This window comes from Etheostoma spectabile, chromosome 22, assembly GCF_008692095.1.
Source record: "Etheostoma spectabile isolate EspeVRDwgs_2016 chromosome 22, UIUC_Espe_1.0, whole genome shotgun sequence".
NCBI classification, from domain to species: Eukaryota; Metazoa; Chordata; class Actinopteri; order Perciformes; family Percidae; genus Etheostoma; species Etheostoma spectabile.
The window spans coordinates 389,271-408,371 of record NC_045754.1 but is presented as its reverse complement, the minus strand read 5'-3'; the positions used below and the strand labels follow the sequence as shown (position 1 = coordinate 408,371).

General features: G+C 38.9%; 1 protein-coding gene and 1 long non-coding RNA gene across 2 annotated transcripts in view; both read left to right on the top strand.

Annotated features, from left to right (window-relative positions):
• The window catches only part of vstm2a (V-set and transmembrane domain containing 2A), a 122,085-nt gene that overhangs the window by 32,883 nt on the left and 70,101 nt on the right, over window positions 1-19,101 (top strand). The gene's annotated exons all lie outside the window — the stretch shown is intronic.
• Window positions 28-3,930, top strand: LOC116672271 (uncharacterized). Its single transcript, XR_004327516.1, has 3 exons — window positions 28-86; window positions 2,908-2,915; window positions 3,920-3,930. It is a non-coding gene; the product is annotated as an uncharacterized LOC116672271 (long non-coding RNA).

Below are 19,101 nucleotides of genomic sequence, written 5' to 3'. Positions count from 1 at the left end.
ATTTAACAGAAGGCAACACACACCTGAATTCTCACTTCATTTATTACCTCAATAAACATTTTCATAAAGAGTTTATGGCCTCTATAGTTACTGTCATGTCTTCTTCAATAGAGCATGTTGTTCATTTAAAAATTGACGATAAAGCAAGGGGATGCTTTAGGGGCGTGGCTACACGCCGTACTGTCAATCGTGACAGAGGCTTAGCAATCCATATCGATGGCATGTGTACATTAAAATAGCTGTGAACTTGTATCTTGGTGTTTTCTGTCTGTGCTTTCCTCTTAAACTTTGACCCTTTCACAGTGTTTTCACTTTATAAAGTTTATTGGAACATTTAGTTGTAGTATTCTGCTAACCAAGCTAACTAGTTACTACTAGCGTTAGCCTGTACCTTAAGGGAAAGTTTGGAGATTTTCTGTTCTACTGTACATGCAGAATTGCGGCAGTACCCGGGGGTCCGTGTTACTCTGCCAGTAATTGCTTAAAAAAAGTTTGAAAACAGGCAATTTTCTACCTTTAGCGTTTGGCTCAGTGTCATTGAAACAACAAACAACACTGGCTTGGCTGCGTCATCCTCCCCAGCTCCACCCTGTTGTCTAAAAAATCATAATATCGGGTTGCAAAAAACAAAGATGGCTATCTACGCTCAACAAAATTATAAATGCAACACATTTTTTATGCCCCCATTTTTCATGAGCTGAAACCAGCTAGTATCTGGTGTAATGGTTAGGGTTCATCTCTCTCTCTCTCTCTCTCTCTCTCTCTCTCTCTCTCTCTCTCTCTCTCTCTCTCTCTCTCTCTCTCTCTACCTTACCTGTAGTTTATTGTTGTAACCGCCTTGAGTGGGCAAATACTCACATTCCATGGTGTCTAGCACTATGGCGAGGTGGTCTCTTCACATATGAACCCTAACCTTAACACCAGATACTGACTGTTTTTTTTTTTTAAAACGGACCCCTCCAATACATACACTTTTTAGAGTGACCTTTTATTGTGGCCTGCCTAAGGCACACCTGTGCAATAATCATGCTGTCTAATAAGCATCTTGATATGCCACACCTGTGAGGTGGATGGATTATCTCGGCAAAGGAAAATTGCTCACTAACACAGATTTACAACAATATTTGAGAGAAATAAGCCTTTTGTGTACATGGAAAAATTCTTAGATTTTTAAAAACAGCTCATAAAAAATGGGGGCAAAAACAATTGTGTTGCGTTTATAATTTTGTTCAGTATAGTATCACCAAATTTGAAGCCAGTGAACACCAATGAGTGACGTCACGGCTGCTACGTCCACTATTTTTACAGTCTACTAGTAAGAAGACTAAACAGCAGCAGCAGAATGTGCTGTGGAGAGAGAGAAAGAGAAAAAAAGAGAGAGGGAGCTGTGTGTGTGTGTGTGTGTGTGTGTGTGTGTGTGTGTGTGTGTGTGTGGTGTGTGTGTGTGTGGTGTGTGGTGTGTGTGTGTGTGTGTGTGTGTGTGTGTGTTGGTGAGTATAAAGTTAGCAGTAACGTTATGGCTGAGAACGTAGCAGTGCAGATTGTGCACAGTAAATAAATGCTACAATTCAAGCAAAGTTCTTGTGTATCCCTTGCATGTAAAAAATATAATTACCATAGAGATCATATCAACATCTGTAAATATCAGTTATTGGCCATAAGAGCAATGTTAACATCAGCCAGAATATTCATATTGGTGCATCTCTATTGATATTGCAGCACAACGGGGACATTTCTTTCTGTTAAAAAGTCCCCATCAAAGGTTCTATTTTCAATTCATTGTAATATGCTGATTAAAACCTACTTTTAATTGACAAGTTCTAAATATGCCTAAAAACAATCACAAGACAGAACACCATCACTATTAGAAAAGGTGTACAGCAGAGTAAAATCAAATAAAAAAAATGTCAAAGTTCCAAATGTGTATTCTTTGAAAGTAAACAAGCAGGAACAGTTAAAGGATACAAAACTGCAGCAAACGTTTTTTTTATCCTATTCAAGTGAGTGTCCTGTTGATGGACAGTTGGGAGATTAAAATTCAGTTTTGTTAAGATAAGCGCAGAGCATTTGTTGGCTGCTGACAAAATCACTATGCTGTTTACCAGGACAGTGGGAGGTAGGCCTAACAACAACAACAACCCAACAACAGAACTTAATTTTGTACAACACCGTCCACACAAACCCTTCCGCTGACATGTTATTCTTAGTTCATTAAGAACAGGTGAATGGTATGAAGATACAAGATGGACAGATTTTATTGTCCTCAAAGGGGGAATTAGTTTGTTACAACCAGAATACTTACCTGACCTTCAAACTAGCCTTGCCCATGGGGGGAAAAGTTCAAACCAGTGGGATTTTCATCAAATGAAGCAGAGCAAAGCAACATGCTGGATTTGGTAAAAATTGTGTCTTAGAAATGTTGTGACTGGCACAGGTCTTTTAGCACTGTGAGACATGTACCGTAACTTCCTGTCACCACTACCTATGATTTATATTCTTTATGCATCATCTTTATGCTGTGTCTAGCTTATCCAAGCAGTTGGGCTTGGATCAGAGTCAGTGTACCCATGAGCTACCACTTTTTTTTCTGGGCTATGCTTTTAAAATGGGGTCCTCACTCCCTGTTCACACATATTGACTTAGGCTCTTACTTGCCTCTCATGAGCCATAAGCTTGTGTGTGTTTCTGGACTGAGCACATAAATAAAACACTCAGCTCCAATTAATTTCACCTGTTAACACAACACCGGCACAACATGGGTGGCATGCCCAGACAACAGATTGAGCAGCTGGGCAACTTTAGTCTTGTGCCATGGTGGATGGTGCTAGGATGGTGTGTTGTGGTTCCATTCTCAACCAACAGCATGCTATAAAGCCTTCTGTGTTTGAGTCGGTATGTGTGAAGGAGAGGTTAGAGTTTTACCAAAGTGGGGCTACACATTTTTAATTTGTGCTGTTTATGACGCATTAAGAAAGGGACAGGAGGTATTGCAGTTAAAAGGGATGATCCTATTGAGGGCCTGAATGTTTATATGATGCATTCACAGTTGATGCTTTGGCCTGATGGTGCTGCTCAGGGTGAAAGATTGGAGAGGGGAGGTTCATGGCGTTCTTTTTATTAGTTTTCTGACTAAGGAATACTGTGGCCTGATCATGGCCCTAGACAGCTTGGGAACCAGATGAATCAGCAAGATCATGTTTCATTTGCTCTGGGAGATACGTCTGGTCACCCCCCCAGTCAGACCCTAGCTGGGCCAACCACAACCGTTTTTCTCATATGTATAACTGACAACTGGAGTGGAGTATTCATGAATTATTTATCATTACTTTTATTTTTTGGTCCTGGGAAACGTTCCTGTGTCCCAGTGTATTGTTTTTAACTGTTTGTAAATGTTTATGTTTCTTGAATTTAAATAAAAGATTTCATCACAAATACTGTACATATTCAACATTTTTTCTCACAGCATTTGTAAGAAGGTTTCCTGACGTAAGTAGGTTCCTGATGTAACCTATTGTGTGGGCTTTTGGAGCCTTCTTTCCACAGGTCTGTCCCTCATTAGCACAACAGTCAGACCCAGGTGATCAGGAACTGATTAGAAACATCAAAGCCGCGGAGATCAAAGGGCTTTCCTCTCTGTTTACGAACATGGCCACTGAGTAGACAGATGAATGCACACAAGACCAGCAAAAGCAGAGTTTGTCAAAAAAAACTTTTTAAAAGTCTTTTCTCAGTTTGTCTCATGGTGGTTTGAAGTTTAGTTTCTACAGTGGTTTGCATAAGTTTACACACCTCAAAAAGAGGACTAAAAATACATCTTTTGGAAATTGATCTTAATGACGGGATTCAAAAAATTTAAGAAAATCCAACCTTTTAAGGACACCAATTTTCTTTGTGAAGGAATAATGTATTGTAAATAAAGAATGTTCTTCCTTAAAATACAGGGTGCATGAGTATAGACAACCCTATGTTAAATTCCCATAGAGGCAGGCACATTTTTATTTTTAAAGGCCAGTTAATTCATGGATGGGGGTAGTATGCATCCTGATAAAGTTCCCTTGGCCTTTGAAATAATCCCATATCATCACATACCCTTCACCATACATAGAGATCGGCATGGGGAACTTTCCATAAGATCATCTCTCGGTACAAATCAAACCAGCTATTAAGCTAACTGAAATACACCATGCCAATCTCTATTTATGGGGAAGGTTATGTGATGATGTGAGTTTATGGGGGACGGGGCGGCTGTGGCTCAGTGGTAGAGCGGTTGCCTGCCAATTGGAAGGTTGGTGGTTTGATCCCCGCCCCTGCAGTCATTGTCGAAGTGTCCTTGGGCAAGACACTGAACCCCGAGTTGCCTCCGGTGCTGCGCATCGGAGTGTGAATGTGTGTGAGTGTTTATCTGATGAGCAGGTGGCACCTTGTACGGCAGCCCCGGCCACAGTGTATGAATGTGTGTGAATGGTGAATGTTTCCTGTAGATGTAAAAACGCTTTGAGCAGTTGTTAAGACTGGAAAAGCGCTATATAAATACAGCACATTTACATTTATTTTATTTCCAAAGGCCAAGGGAACTTTATCAGGATGCATAGTATCCTGATCCATGATATAACTGGTCTTTAAAATGAAAATGTGCCTGTCTCTATGGGAATTCAACATAACTTAATGTATTTTAAGGAAGAACATTTATTCATTTACAATACATCATTTATTCACAAAGAAAATGTGTGTCCTTAAAAGGTTGGAATTACCTAATTTTTTGAATTAAGGCATTATTATCAAATTCCAAAACATGTTTTTTTTTATTCCTCTTTTAATCAACTTTAGCATAACAAGTTACTGTGTATTATATCTGTTTCATTTATATGTTTAATGTTCGATTAAAGCAGTCATGTTAAGTTACTGCTGATGAAGACATTCCTAATGTGGCTGCTTCATAGTAAAAGCTTTTAAATAAAAGGGATCTTTTTTGTGAAGATATAATAAATTAAAGCACCCGTATTCTGCTCATTTTCAGGTTCATAATTGTATTTTGAGATTGTACCAGAATAGGTTTACATGGTTTAATTTTCCAAAAACACGATATTTCTGTTGTACCGCACATTGCTGCAGACCCTGTTGTCACCCTGTGTGTTTAGGTCTCTGTTTTAGCTACAGAATGAGACATCTTACTTTTACACTATCTTTGTTGGGAGTTGCTCATGCTCAGTAGCTAGGTAAGATCCCATCAGCTAGATAACTCTTTCTCCAACTTTGGTCAGTACAGGGCAGGATTAGCTGGGAGACTTCTTCTAAATGAGGTCACACTTGTGGGATACCTGCAGAACAGGGACATGGAAGTAGCTCTTTTGGAGATTATGGTGAACTAGTGTGTGCTATAGCAGTGTTTTGCCATTGAGAATGAGCTAGCATGCTAGCGCTAGCATGTGCCACGGTAAGCCACCACGTCTTGGCTAGTTACATAGAAAGCCGTGCAGATGTTGAACAGCTCAGGCAGAGGACATTCAGAAACTGTATCTCACTCAAAACAGCATGGATAGTTTTTTTCCAAGTTTGTATGTGTGTGGAAGCACCAGAGACACAAAATAACACCCCAAATGCCAGAAAAAGTCATTTTTTTCCTAATATGGGCACTTTGTCTAAACAGGAAGTTGCATTATCTTGGCAACAATTATTCTGAGAGGCACTCTCTACTGTGCAACTATAACTAATCAATATTTACACAATCACCTCATTAAAGTCAAATCATCATTGCTGCAAACATATGTTCAAAAATTCAGTTAATTGTTTCACAATTTATTTCTCTCCATCTGCTTCCCAACGCCCACACTAGAAACATCTCCACTGACTTCCCTGATCGTTTTCCTCATAAAATTGATTACGACACTAATGCCTGCCTATGAGAGACTTTCAAGTTTTCAAGGTTGCTCTTCACATTGAAACGATATCCTCCAGCAACATGCAATTAAACTTTACAGATAGAAGGCTGTCAGGTTGATGGGCACAGGATTTGTGTTTTTTTTAATTGGAGAAGCTCAGATTCTGTAATATCTGGAATAAAAGCTTCAATACTGTATAAGAGTGCATGCTTTGAATTATGAATTTTTCAATGGATCTAATGTAAGACTGATATACTTTATCCAGGGAGTTAATGGTTGGATGAGATATCAAGCACAGTCTTTACTTTCTTTTCAACAGTTTTAAAGGAATATCTAATGATAAAACAAGGAATCTGTTTGTGCGTGTCTTTCATTTGACAATCTGCAATATTCATCCGATCTACTTCATCCTCGGTGAATGTATTGATGGGTACAATGACGTGCAGTGTTGAATATGGTGCAATTTGTAAGTGACACATTCAATATAAATTGTAAATAAAACAGGGACAGGGGCTTCATGGCTCTGCAGACTTCAAGCATGTCTTTGCAGTAAATAGCTAATATTGAAAATATATTAATGTTATAGCCAAACTGTTTTTCATTTCACAAGTCAATAAGCAGATATCCTACAGGGACAGTGCCACTCTGCCATTGCATCTGAAAATATCATACTAAAGTAACTAATAACATTAACTCCATGCTTTAATGTTTTTTTTCTAAGCGCGGTGGTTATCCCTGTTTAGAAATGAATACCTTTACTGACTGTGAGTTTTTGACTGTGAGTAACTGGGACTTGATGAGTTTGTCAGGGACAGATTTAGTGATATGTGGGCCCCAGGCAAACAGAGTCTTTCTTTACTTCTAATCCTTTCTCCCTAGTATGTTGGTATTATTCAAAACTTTGTTTTCTGAAGAAAAGCTATTAATACCACGCAGTACAAGTTATAGACATCATTTCTTCAGTTCAACCTGGGCTATCAGGATATGTATGTCAGGGATATCACATAAATTCGCCTCCTGATGTCTCATAGCAGACAGGAAATCCAAGACAAATGGCCCAACCAACTTTTTGTATAAAAATGTGTGGACTTTTCTGGGGAAAAAAAATATTTAATTTAATTTATTTCTTTAAGATTTTTTTTTATGAAGACAATACACATTAATCAAAATTTCTGTAAATGTGCCAATGTTAGTCAGAAGGTTTATTTTTAACTGTAGTCCAAGCATGCATGTCTTTATAGCGGAGGGGGAGGGGGGGGGACCAGAGCACCCGGAGAAAACCCACGCAAACATGGGTAGAACATGCAGACTCCAAGCAGAAAGGCCCTGCCCAGACAGGGGATAGAAGTTTGCAGTGCCTACTTGATGTGAGGCAGTAGTATTAACCACTGAGCCATTGTGTTTTTTTGTTAGTTACAGTGTTAATTTTTGTTTTCCCTGTTTGTAAAGACTTTGGAGAACACGTTTCTTTCTTTCTTTCTTTCTTTCTTTCTTTCTTTCTTTCTTCTCTTTCTTTCTTCTTTTCTCTAAAGCCAAAGGTCTTGTTCCTTATTGTACTGTGTGATTTCAATACAGTTTTGTGAGATTTAAGGTTCGGTTTATCTACTAATGTAACTAAAATTCAGTATCTGCACACAAATGTAGGCTACACACTTTATAATGATATAAGTCATATGATCTGTGGAATGATTCTGATAACAGAATCCTCTTGTTGCACAAAGCATGGCTTTCTTTTGATGGAAATTAGCCTATTTCTTTTCACCAATTTGCATAGGATGCTATTTGCTTTATAGCAATGTCTGAATGTCATAAAAGAGATTGTCGCCAGTGCAACTGCTACCAGTTGTTATTTATTCAGGAAACAATTTTTCAACAACAACAATGGGCTGTTGCCATTTTGTAAAGCTTATGTTCATAGATGGTTCAGGAATAATTATATTGTATTAGGTGGCTGTGGTATTGGAGAAGGCAAATCATATGCAGCACCTTTCATGTCAAAGCAAGTGGTTATTTCTAACCTGATGCACAGCAGATGTAACACTTAATATTCCAAACAGAGAATTGACTTAGACTCAAAGACAGGAAATTTGACTTGGTCTTGAAATGTTTTTTTCGCCTGTGCAAACTAAATAGTATTAAAACACAACAAAACCTCATAGTTATAGTACTTTTTTACTATTACTTGAGCCCTTTTTTTATGGGATTACTTGTACTTTTACTTGGGTAAATATTTTCATTACTCACCCACCCACCACTGATTAGTAGCGCATTATGTACACAGCTCACTCTCCTTCACTTGCTACAGTACAGTACACACATTAATAAAAAGAGACCAGAGATTTTACATTGTAGCTCACTTAAACATGTCAAGCATCAGCAATGTAAAAATGGACAAATAAACACATTTTCTCCCGGAAATAACCTGGTCCCAAATAGCTAGCTGTTAGCAAGTGACGCATATCATCTAGCATTGCTAGTGGATGCAACTATGACAAGGCAGGTGTATTGCTGAGTACCCAAGGTAGCGCAGTGTTGAGTGTTGTTTTGTTTGGATGAGTGGTCCCAGGAAAGCTGCACGCAGCAATACTATAAGTAATATATACCATAAGTCCAAGCAATCGGCTTGTTTCCGAACTGGCACATTTTAGACGGGCACTACACTAGTGACTTTTAAATTTCTCCCTTTCCATGCTTTCATTTCTCCCTTTTAACTTTGGGAAATTGTGTGATAACTATCTCATTACCTTCTGAAGTCAGGCTTCTGAACTTCAAAGCTGATATGGATTCATGGCATGGCAAGTATTCTGAAGAGACTCTCTCTCTATCTCTCCCACTCTCTTTCTCGCAAACTTTTTATCTGCTTAAAGAGGTCTATTGCTCATAGAATCAAAGCACTGCTGGAGCACATCCCCTCAATAATGCAGCATACACACCTTCCCTGGCTATGGTTCACTGAAGGAAAAGTGAAAAGGTTTGACTCCAAACTATAGAGACAATTGTTAAATTACATTGATGTGAAGCACCTGTCACATTATTGCATTCATTTTCACTGTGACTGACAAACACCGCTCTGGCCGTGATTACACTTGCCTTTCCAATTCAACATTAGTCATTGGATCACGCCAGGACGCATTAACTGTCAAGTCTGTACACTTCAAGATCTGATCTTGCTCTCTTTGTGATCTTATTAGCCAGTCTACATGTTGAGATGACCTGGCTCGCATTGAATTTGGATCTAGTGAAGTGTGAACAGCATGTGGGCACAATCCAGACAATTTATCAAATGTAAGTCCTGCATCATCTCCCTACCACACAGGAGTTCCTCTCTCGGGCGAGAGCAAAGGGAACTGGGGCTGGTTTCTGAAATGAGCCATTCTGCATAATCAGTATCTCTCCTGCTCCCCCTGTTTGTACTTTAAGATATCTGCTTTATTTTACTGTTGTAGAAGTCGTGTGAAATTACTGCTAATGACAACCCAACATTTCCTGATTGTGTTGCTTCACAGACACTTTTAAATAACAAAATATTGGGGACTTTAATTGTGAAAAATGTATTGGAAATGAAATGTGTTTATCAACGAATTAGCAGAGCTCTGTGTAGCTGCTCTCTCAACAAAATGTCTCTGCCACCATCAGAACATAAACAAAATATAAAGAAAACAAGAAGGCTCTGTTTTGAACCAAAGAGCCATATTGGAATGGGAATGACGTACCTGCACAGAAAACATCACTATCTGATCAGGTCAGTCTCACTAAAGTTTTAAGTTTTGACACAAATGGGGACACAGCAAAAGTTGCATTAAAAAGACAAGTGTAACGGTCTCTGTTTCTCTACACCTCTAACAAAACAATTGCAAGCTTGTCAAAATATTGTGAAAAATATAAAAAAAATATGAAAGGGGGACTCACATAAAAATATGTGAGTCACCCTGTCACCCTTTGTTAATCTTCTGATAAAATTCACTCTGTTTAAAATCATGATTTAGCATCTATTAATACTCCTGACATGGAAGCAACAAAAATGGAACTCCTGAATGTGTGATTGATGTGCCAATTAATTTCCATCAAATAAGTTAATATCTTACACTGTTATTATACTCTGCATAAGTTATAGCCATCACATTATTATTTAATTATAGCAATCATTCAACATGGATATGACAAAATGTCTTAATGGCCACAAAATACTAAAAGGATGCAAACAACATGTGTTTTTTTACAGAACTGAAGTAGATCACAACAAAGAAATTTTCCTCTTTTATTCCTCTAGGGTATAGTGGCACTATTTCCAATGTACCACTTACTTTGATACTGAAGAAAACTTAAAAACCTCAGGCCGGTTCTGGTATAATATGTGTATTCCGGAAAGATAACATATGAGGCCAAGCTACTGTGCACTGAAATACAGACAAAATCAGTACAAAATACATCCACAAGTCCACCAAGTTGACTGCAATCAGGCTCTGAAAACAAACAGTGTCCATCACAGCAATTAAGGAAACATGTTTCAAGTTTTACATTTGACAGATTTTATGCCAGCTTTCTAGTTTCTCATGTGACTCCTTTTAACATCCACCATGAACCTTTGCCTCAATTAATTTTCTAAGTATGAAACAAATAGTGCCAAAATTGAATTATGCATTTGTGTTGCTGCAGCAGTGCCACCTGCTTGTAGTAATTTTGCACCCTTGAATACCATATTCAATACATTTTTAATGATGGACATTGCATGTCAACATAAGTCTATATGTGTCCACATTAAAATCAGAAGCCCACCAGTGGTTTTACTCTTGATCCAAGGCTGTCATAGTTATATTTTGTAGCAGTGACTTTAAAGAAATTACAGAGCTCTGCAGCATGGCTTATCTGTAATGAATGGTTAATGTGCACCAACCCTTTACATATCGGATTGGATGCATACATCTCTCACTGAACTGTCACTGGTGCTTGCATCTGATTTTTAAATTGGAAAAACACAACACATGTTTAAAAATGTCAATTTTCCTAAAGTAGCCATCAATTTCGGTGTCGAAGTAAATTATAGAGCTAGAAATAGGTCATACAGTTGATTAATCTGAGGTTTTGAGATGCATGGGCAACCACTCCCCACAGTTCACTGACTGTGCCAACACATAACTGGCTGGGCCGAATACGTTCTTCAGTAAATGGTTTCCATCATTAATCCTCAGAGGGAAAACTGAACCTGCAAGATATAGATTGGAAGATTGCGCTCTGTAAGTCTGTAAACTCTAAATGTTGATGTATATCAGGAAGCACTGACTGCAGTGCTACAACAGCCTCGTTTTGTCTGTACAATCTCACGTTGTTGGAAATGTCAAATGCCAGGAAACCTCAGAGAACAGATAGTACTGAACAAATTTTATGACGCAACAGAAAAAATATGACATAAGAAGCAACCTCAGAGGCGGATTATTTTGTGTTTTACCTTTGGTGGTTTTGATATGAAGCATCACACATTAGCCTGGTTGGTAAACATGAGCATACTGTGTGCGGCATACTGTGCAATATACTGCAGTTTAAAGTAATCAATAGTGAATTATTTACCCCTTTTGAGTGGTTGAAATATTGCAGCTTAAGTTGTCAAGCTAAAAGGTCATCTGTGGTATATTAGCTTCTGGTGAAAGATTCAGTTTGCTTTTTTAAACAGAAAATCCTCATCCTCCCTTCTCTCCAGTGACCATCAGACATGCATTTATGATGACTATTGTGCTACATAGGTAATGTTACAGATGCCTGGAGGCACACTACTTTATGAATAGTGGCTTTGAAGGGGGTGTTGGAGGGTTTGGTTTTTTTAAAACAAAAATGTTTGGAAATACCTTTCAAAAGTACCACAGAACATAAAACAACAAAAAGCCTCACTAAAGTTTTGTCTTAAAGTGATGAGTCAAAGCATATTTAATAGAAGTTAAATTCAGTTGAGATCTTGATATTAATCAGCTATGAACTACACCTGATAGTGAATATAATTATTACCAGAAACTAAAAATGTCCCCTTTTTAGTCATTTACCATCTTTTCTATCCTTTATTAACATTTTACCAACTTTAGTGAGACCCAAAACAATTTACTATTTTGTTCTGCTAATGTTGAATGCACTAGTTTTCTTACTGAAGTTATACAGTATATTCACTACTCAATGTTACATACAATTATTAGACACATCAGGTAGATTCTACGTAGCCATGGGGATGACCATGGTAGAAGCATATAAGTGTTGGCATTCTGGGAAATAAAGCTATGTGTGGAACAACATCAGTGTTGGGCAAGTTACTTCCAAAATGTAATACATTATAGATTACTAGTTACTGTCATTTGAGAGTAATTTGTTATATTACAATATTACTGAATCAGAATTACTTTGAGTAAATTACACAAAAATAATTGCGGAAGTAGGTTTTGACTTGGCAGGTAGCTTGTGAATTTCCCTGCCGGATCAACATTATCATAAATTAAATTATTTATCAATTATTAAATAGTAAAGTAAAACATACAATAGGTCTACTTGACTCAGAATTGTAGGAGAAGTATAAAGTAGGAGAAAAATTAAAAATACTCACTTAAAAGTATCTGTATATAGAATTTTCACCATTGACAAATGTAGTGCTTGTATTTACGTGTAGTTGACAATAAGTCCCTAACATGTTTATATATGACACATTCTCACTCCCATCTCGTAAAATACGGACGCTTGGTCAAGTGCCTTTGTTGTTGTTATTGACGCTAAAAGTGTCCTTCAGTGTCATATAACACGCTTTTACCCAAACGCGCTTGGTCGGGACTATTGGCGTCCATTTTGACGCTGTTAGGTTGGTCGGGACTATGGGCGTCCATTTTGACGCGCTTGGTCGGGACTATTAGCGTCCCTTTTGACACTGTTAGGTTAAGGAAAAGCTTGTGGGTATGCTTACGGTTCTGTGACTCGCTGGAACAGGAAAGTTGGGTTTAGGAAAAGGGGGTGGGTGGGCTTACGGTTCCGTGACATGCGGGAATGATGGGCTGGATAAAAGAAGAAGCGGCTTCCCTGACACGCGGCATCAACGGGATGGTTAAAGACACACACAGGACACCAACCCCGCTCTCCTGGGTGAAGGTCCTGTGTTTGACCCATCCACCACCCCGACCACCCTCCCTACGCAGAATTTCCCCCTTACATACTACTCGCTAAACCCCGTCTGCATGCTGCTGTCCCCAGTACGTTCTTCACACACGCCAAAGGGCGCTTTTTTGTTCCATCAGAAGTGGACAGCCACTGTCCACACATCCAAATTGAATGCGTTTGGAGTGAAAACGGGTTGGCAAACCACGTAGTAAAACAAGAAGGCTTTCCATAGCTACAGTAAGATAGCCAAGACTCAGGGAACCTCAAACTTCATTGTTCGGATACAAGAGATACGCTGATTGTAACAAAATCAAGGTCCAGGTTAACCCTCTACAGCATTGCCCCTAGTGTTCTACTGATGTGCTGTATGGTAGCAGCATCTGTACCGCGTTGTGCTTCTAGCCTCATACTGCTTGATACTGAACATACAGATTCACCACCCTGTTTGGCAGCTGTTTCAGACATTGAGTGTATTGAGTTTGTCTGAACTTGCTGGAGGACAACATAAGTGAAATCATAGAAGTGAAAATAGTTTTCATTTCCACTGATGATGGCCATCGATTGTGCTCTATACACTAGGTCTTGAAGCTTTTGGTGAGACGGTGTTCATCTACTGTATTTCTCTGGTAATTTGTGATATTACAGTTTAATTTATTTTCTACTCCAACAGTGAGCTTTATTTGTCACCCCCTGCTTATCTGTTTAAATAAGGTTGTTGTAGTGTGGCTTATTGTTTTCCAAAGTTGTTTTTCAAAAAGGATTAAACCTTTAATGACCAGTGTAGGCCGAATTTAGTCAATTCAGGATGTGCATACATCCTGCAGTGTAAATTTCTCTTACCAGCAATAGCCATTTCTTCAAATTCAAGCCTACCATTTATTTACCAATAGTACTGTAAACAGCCAAATGGTTCGAAGTGTTAGGACAATGTGCTGTTTTTGGTACCAGTTCTCTTGCAGGTCATGACAAATTTATTACTTTCTTCATGTGGCTGTAAAACACATTCTGTAATGGCTGCCATACGTTGTGTACTTATTCTCTGCTTACAGATATACTGCTAATTGTCATTCAAGTTGATCTGACATGCTTTTGTGGCTGGCTTTTTAATCATGATCTAGTCATTTCAAAGGCCTTTTTTCATGTGCTGCTTCTGAGATTGCACCACCCCTGTGGCTCGTTTTTAACAGTCTTATACAATTACTGTAAGCAAACTACAGCCATCTGTAGTGCTTTGAACAGAGAATATTCTCCCGGTCTTGTGGGGTATGCGTCAAATCTTTTAAAGATTTTGTGAACTCATTAGGAATCTATCCTGTAGATTCCTCAATGTTTTTGGACCAAGTTGTGCTTTCATCTAAAATATAGATAATCTTATTAGTTATTGTTCACCCAAGATTGCTACATATTCTAATGTAAGGATCTAAAGAAATGAGCTGATTGGATTCCTCACAGAAAGAGCAGAGAGTTCATTTGGAAGTCGGAAGGCTTGATGTAAAGCTGTAATAGGCAAAACATTGATGTGAAAGTGACCCACCTAAATTACAAAGTGGGGCTGGAGGAGAAAAGTGCTACCCGTTAATTGAACTTCTGTAGTTTCACTTGTTTGTCCAAATTAAATGCTATTCTCTATGTTGTCACTGAAGGAAATGTCTGTCCGCAGGAGGAGAGAAATCTAAGCTTCTCTAAAGGTTTCTCCTACATAGTGAGCAATGCACAGCCCAGATAAAACTGGGGAGACCACTGAATGATGACATTTTTGAGGATTTCTAGGAATGTCAGTTCACGTTTTTTCAAGCAGTTGTCAATCGGAGCTGTCAATGTACAAAATATTCTAGTTTAGTTTTCAAAACTAAAGCTGTCACAATTCTGCGTTACCCTCAAATGTCACCTCTCGGCTCTCATTAGGCATTCCTGTTGCGAGTAGTAAGTACTTTGTCATTCTGCTAGCCGTCGACGTGAATTGACATTTCACTCAGTGTCTCTCATTTCATTCAGTATTCTTCGGAGACTGCCTTTGCCTCCGTCCCCTCATTTCCAGCCATGCCATTTCACCTTTTTGTCTCCCTGGAAATGGATTAGCCAGACAGGACAAAAATTAAACTGCCAAATCAATTAGGGCTTCTCAAAGGTGCAGATTAATTTCCGTGCTTGTTCATCACGCCCTTTTCTACACTTGTCTTTTTTCATCCTTGGATTATTGATTGCACTTTTGCTATATGCCAACCTACAAAGATAGACATTAAAAGGAGAGTTGCTAAATATGAAGAGAGCATTTTCATGCAGAGTTTGGAAAGAGCACCATTGAAGTTTGACACAGTACAATTTGATTTAGGACAAGCAGCAAAAGTAGCTAATTTACAATCCAATCACAGTAAAACTAAGACTTCAGAATGTGATAATTGGGGTTAATAACATGAAAATCCCTCTATATTCATGATGCAAAAACTCAATTCAATTTTATTTATAGTATCAATTCATAACAAGAGTTATCTCAAGACACTTTATAGATAGAGTAGGTCTAGACCACACTCCAGAATTTACAAGGACCCAACAGTTCTAGTAGTTTCCTCCAGAGCAAGCAACAGTGCGACAGTAGCAAGGAAAAACTTCCTTTTAGGCAAAAACCTCGGTCAGACCCAGGCTCTTGGTAGGCGGTGTCTGATGACCGGATGGGGTTAGAATGAAGAGTGGCAATAACAGTCCCAAAAAATAGTAGTTTGTAGTAGTTCTTTGTAGTAGTTCATGGCGTAGCAGGGCACTGTGCGGCATTACAAGGCACAGGGTTTGTTCCATTTCTATGGACAAACTGATGTGAACTATGGAACTCCAGCTTAAATTCAAGCTGGACACTTTGGTGCCAAGGTAATTCCATGTAGTTACATAGTTACTGATATGATCATAACTACTATAGTGCTCAATTACCTATTTTTGAGGGGGAAATAAACTACAACTTGTCACGTGAAGGCAGGACACCCACCACACCACCAGGCGCTCGTAGGATTGTTGCCGACTACTAGGGGCGAGGAAGGCGGGGACAAAGGCTACCTGCCCGGCTAAGGGAACAAGCACACAGATTGACACTGCCAAGCTCCTACTCACCAACACCAGATCGATCACACACAAAATGGATGAGCTACAAATACACACGGAACTGCTGCGTCAGGATTTTTACAAAAGCCTGGCTGAACACACTTATCAATTGCAGCTAACAGCTAGCTCTAGCAGCTAACCTAGCAAGCAACCTAGCCTTTTAGTATTGCAGGCAATAACATCAAAGATCTAGCTGAAGCACTTAACTCATTTTTTTTTTAAACAAATTGTTTTCACAACATAATAGAGAAAACAAGGAAATGCAATTATATGTCACCCCCACCCTCTCAAGTAATTCCAAATCTTGGTTGGGAATCAGGTCAGTGAATTAGTCCACTCTGGTCCATTACATAGAAAAAATAAAATAAACACATTTCTGTAATCTTAGGTACTGCAAAGTGACACTGTTTACATGTCCCCAGGCTCTTCCAACACATGTGACAAATTTGTTCTCAATACATTGCAAATGAAGGGGTCACAGATCTGGTAAAGTTATGTTGTTGATGTTTCATTGTATATGTAATTTTCTCCAAGGGGAGAGTTGTATTTAGCTCAGACAACCACCTGCTTACACTTGTACTTCTGGAGTTTTTCCTTGGCCATTAACACACTCAAGTCTACAAATGTCCTTTGAGGATTCCCAATCTTCAAATTATCTGGGTATAGACCCAATATAAACAACTGTGGGGTTAAGGGTATTTGAATCTATATAATAGTAATAGTTTGAATACATAGTTTTATTTCTTGCCAGATTTTTTGTATTTCTGTACATTGCCAAATACAATGGAAACATGTTCTTTTTTTCCTTCTCACATTTGATACAAACATCAGGTTATATCTGTTTCTGGAGTGATATACGTTTGCATCAACCAGTTGTTTTGTAATTTCAGGCGAGTATTAATGGTTCTCGGTTGTGCTTTAGAGCATGCCTTCTCCCACTTTTCTATTGGGATTGCCTCCTGTAGATCCTTTCTCCATGCCTCCAGCCATCCTGCAGATGTTTCTGTACTTCATCTACTTACATCTGTAGAATTTGGATATCAAAGCCCTCCCTAAACAATTAACGTTCATTAATTTTTCCATGGTAGACATTTTGGGGATGCATAATGTTTGATTTTGGTCTGTTCTAATGAAATTTCTCAACTGTAGGTATTTTAAAAAATGATTACGGGGTATGTTAAATTTATCAACCATTTCTCCAAATGTCATCAGCACCTTCAGTAAAGGTCTCCTATTTTTCCCAGCCCATTAGTTACCCAAGATTTAAATCCCCCGTCTGTTTTACCTGGAGGGAAGGTGTCATTTCCTCATATTGGGCTGAAGACAGAGAGAGAGAGAGGGCATTTCTCTCAGATAGTTTTTAACTTGATGCCAAACTACAATCATATTTTTTGCAATAGGGTTTTTTGTATTCTTTTTAAGGATTTTTGTTTTTGCTGAGTTCAGGTATACTGGGAGCCGCAAACCTAGCTGGAGTTCCTCCATTTCCTTTCAGGGAGGAGTATCACTTTCTGTGAAGTAAAACAGCAGTGTTCTTAATTGAGCTACCCTGTAGTACCAGAGAGGGTTGGGACACTTGAGTCCCCCTCTGTCATAAGATAAGTACAATAATGACAGTTGTGTCCGGGGACGTCACTTGGAGGAGGAAGTGGGAGATTTTGAAACAAATACAATAGTTTGGGTAGTATATTCATCTTGAGGACGTTTATTTTCCCTATTACTGACATTGGTATGGGTGTCCACTAGGGGTGATCCGAGTATCCGGCTGAAACGAGTATCCGGGACGGATAAAGCACTTTTGCCGAGTACAAGTATTATACGAGTAATATGAGTCACGCTCGTGCTCGGATTAAATACAACTCCTCAACTGGCCGCGCAGCGTTCTGTGATAATCACAGCGCCCCCCCGCCTACAAACCCGCTCGGATCAATCACACACACACAGAACATGGAGAAATGCGCTCTCTCTCTCTCTCTCTCTCTCTCTCTCTCTCTCTCTCTCTCCCACTCCGTCAGTCAATCAGGTCTGCGGATCTGTTCCGCTAACGTTTAGGGTTTCTTCAGCTTCAGGTTTGTTTTTAACTTCGGTTTGTAGTACTTACATAGTAACCAGTAGATTTCTGGTGAACGTGGGGTTTGTAGTCCTTACATAGTAACCAGTAGATTTCTAGTGAACGTGGGTTTCAGACATGCTGCTTGGTTTAAATGCAACTCCCGTTGCGTCTCTGCCATCGGAGATTATTTTTTTTTTACTGTCAGCTGCCCCACGCCCCTGCTCTCTCTGTCTCTCTCTTACTCTCACACACACACACACACACACAAACCACACACACACACACACACACACACACACACACTCACACATATACCTTGTGTGGAAATAAAAGAAATAAAAAAAATAAAAAAGAACCAAAAACAAAAAAATCACACTGATCATAAAAAAAGAAAAAGTTAAAAAAAGAAAGTTATATTGAGTATGAAAACTCTTGTTCATTACATTTTACTTCATAATTGCAACCGCATGTGTTGTATTCATTGTTGCAAAACGTTCTGTAGCCCCGCACATTTCAAGAGAACCCGACCCACTTCCTGGTTAAATCTGACCACTTCCGGTTTAGGCCCCGCCCAGTCCGAGTACGGATACGGATACAGATAATTCATGTGGTAATCAGATACAGATACAGATAAGGCTGTACTCGCTCATCCCTAGTGTCCACCTTTCCAGTAGTTTTGAAATTTCTTGCAGTAATGGTTCCTAATTACTGGTTACAATATATTTAAGTTGTTGGACAACTTGAATGCCTAGGTACGTAAAGCAATCTACCACTTTGAATTGTGTGGCTAATGTAGGAGGACTTTTACTTACAATTGATTTAAGAACATTATTGATTTGTGTAATTTCTATCCTGAGATTTTTCCAAATACATCAAGAAGTTCCAACAGTTCAGGGATGGATTTTTCCATCTTTTTAAGAAATATTATTACGTCATCCGCAAATGAGGCCAGATGAT